Consider the following 3,187-nt stretch of genomic DNA (forward strand, 5'->3'; position numbering starts at 1 on the left):
ACCCCTGATTGCCACTGCTGCCGGCATGGCAGCAAACAAAAAGAAAAGAAGAATGAATGAAATGATAAATAAATGAATGCTAATCCCTGGTGCTCGTTTTGCCCATTCCGAAGTACCACAAGTATATATACGTGTATCTGAAGCTCTGAACAGAAATACGATCAAAGCCATCAATGCCGCCTTGCACGTTTCGCTACTTCTACGCTACAGCTGAAAAGGCAGGCAGAACATTACCAGGCGCTGCCGCCTGCGGCTGTTGCTTCTTGCTGGAGGGGCCCGGCGGCCGGCCCCGCTTCTTGACAGCGGGAGCACCTGACGCCGCCGCCGGCGGCGGCGCCGGTGAGGCCTGGGGACTCACCACGCCACCACCCTGCGGGCTTGGAGAGAAGCCAGGAGGAATAGTGGGTGACGCCTCAGGGGCAGCTGGGGCAGGAGCAGTGGGTGGCTGCGACGGGGGCACGATAGCCAGGGGCACGGCGCCGTCCGCGGGGCCGTACTTGCGCTGGCGCCCGCGCTTGCGCTTGAAGGGCTCAGAAGTGGCGGGGGAATGAGCTAGCCCCGGAGCCGCCGGCACGATGGCATTGCTGCCCGCGGGCTGTTGGTAGAACGACGTGATCGCTGGTTTCGCGTAGACGGCGATGCCGTCAGGGGTGTAGAAGACCGAGCCGGGGCTGGGCTGCGGCGCCTGGTGCTGCTGCAGGGACCCCTTCTGCACGCCTCCGCCATACGCCGCTTCACTTGCCGCCGCCATCGCTGACATGGTTCACCCCGCAAGCACAGCTCGAGCAGAGGAACCAAGGAAAGGTCCCTCCTTTCGATCTCGCCGGAGCCAGGCACTCCCAAGATTCACCGACCTAGAGAGCAAACACGACGGCCATCAGCTCAAAAATTCCAAGCCGCAGCGTCCCGGCGATGAATTATGCGAGATCAAGAAGCGTACTTAAGACAGGAGAGTGTACTTATTCAAGTGAACAGCAAACACCCAGGTACAAAATCCCCTTACTATTTTGCTTGTTTTCCCTTTTCCTTCTCTTTTCTCTGACAAGATTCCAAATTTCACAGTAGCACGGAAGAAACCCCAAAAAACGAAATTTTCAGTGACAAATTTCTTCTACGAAATACGGCGGAGAAAACGAAAAACTCAAGATAAACCCTAAAAATCACGCGAATAAAACGGAGAAATTAGCGACGGGCACAGGAAGCGGCATCAAGTTCCCATGATTTTTGCAAATCCTTGCCTCGAATTCCCCTAACCCGTTCGCGAATTTCTCGACCGAAATACTGAGAAGAGAAAAAAAAAGCTTCTGCAATCTACGGAGGAGAAAATGTCTAAAGCCCAGGGATTAATAGAGAGGAAGGGGAGCGTATGCTTTTTCGCGAGGACCCCGGGTATACGCAGAATTTGCTGCGGTTACTGTCTTTTGCCGATTTTCCTGGCCTTTTATTTCAGCTACTGCGAATTTTGCGGTAACCGAGGGGGTCGCTGAAAAGCTGGCGGGAGAGATATTTACCTTTTCGTCAGCGTTCACATGAAATGAGAAATTGGTTTTCTTTTTTTTTAAAGGAAAATCCGTTTTTTCCGCGTCGTGTTCACATGATGCTGTCATATCATTTTTCGGAAGCTATTTATTGCCCGCCTAGATGTTGGCATTTTCAAGTGTCCCCTATAGTCTGCGGCACCAACTATAGCCAGTCATCCCTGTTCGTTCGTCGGTTTTTCAATCAGTCAATGACGTTCCGGTCTAAACCAGCGCACAAATCCACCAGCGAACACAGTAAAGCCTTTCACTTCAAAAAAAAAACACCTTTTGGTGGGCCATCCTCATCAGGTGTCTGACAGAGATAAAGAGGCGTCAGCAGAAGGGACACCTGGACGTATTATTCCGGCTGGGGCGTGCTTCTTGTTTTCTTTTCCTTTTCTTTTGCACAAGGAGCGTGGCTGTGAATATAAAATCTTTTACACATATATGGTAATTGGATTTAATACGAGCACATAGTTTACAGAGAATTACATTAAAGCCAGGGGAATATGAATGCCAACCCATATGTCACTGGGATTTTGAGATTTGGTTGTATATGCCCATCTAGAGCAACTCTAAATAGAGATTTTAGTAAAAAAAAGATCTCCTTCAGCAGCTTTTTAATAACTAAATTAAATATTTCTGTTCTCTATTCCTGGTTTCTCACTTTGCACAAACAAAGAGAGTGAAATTAGCTTTTCAAAGTGCCAAAAAAGATATAAAAAAATTGTCGTAGGATGTAGAGATATATAAAGCTATTTTTTATTAGAATGGCCCTCCAAATGAGGATTTATCGAGTGGGTTCAAGAAATACAATTGGATATGCTCTTATGTTGCAAAAACCACTACAGTATGCTATACTTAAGTGGTTCAACACATTTTATGTATTCTAAGATGCCAATATACTCTTAGGCCCTGTTTGGATGCAAAGTATTTTTGAAGTATTGGAGAAATACCATGGTTTTATGAAATACTTTGTTTTTTAGAAGCTACTAGGTGTTTGGATGCAATAAATTTTGTATCTCTAAAACCATAGTTTTGTTAAAACTATAGTCTTTTTGAGTTTGAGAAACTCTATTCATGACCTCTATTTTTTTAAAACCATAGTTTTTTTTGTCTCTTTAGCTTATAAAACCACAGTTCTGTAATACTACAGTTTTCAAAAAGCGCATCATCCAAACAGACCTTTAAAGGTATAGTTTTGCTATATTTGGGATATTTCACCAAAAGAGTTGTCGGTGAATGCTAGGGATGAAAACCCATCAGATACGAACGTATATGTACATATATAAATATGAGTACTTATTCTTTCTTCGGATTCGGAGTCGGATACAGATAGTGTTAGGATCCGGTGACACGAACATGGATGAGTGACAGTTATGTTTCATACTAAACAGTAGTAAGTATTATGTGGTTACTTGACACTTGTATTGTCATCAAAGTCTCTTGGTTGTCAATGTAGACTAATTATAACAGATAACGAAATCTACTAGCAAATAAGCACCAAAATAAATCCATAAAAGATTCAAATCATTCCAATTTAGGCACCATAAGATAGAGAATAATTTTAGGAAATAATATGAAGCGAGTTTGATATTTTTTTATCTAAATTAATTTTTCTATGATTTTTATGGTTAAACTAGATTTTTAGGATTTTTAAATGCCTA

The sequence above is a fragment of the Miscanthus floridulus genome, unplaced genomic scaffold (assembly GCF_019320115.1).
Source record: "Miscanthus floridulus cultivar M001 unplaced genomic scaffold, ASM1932011v1 fs_190_1_2, whole genome shotgun sequence".
In the NCBI taxonomy this organism is placed as follows: Eukaryota; Viridiplantae; Streptophyta; class Magnoliopsida; order Poales; family Poaceae; genus Miscanthus; species Miscanthus floridulus.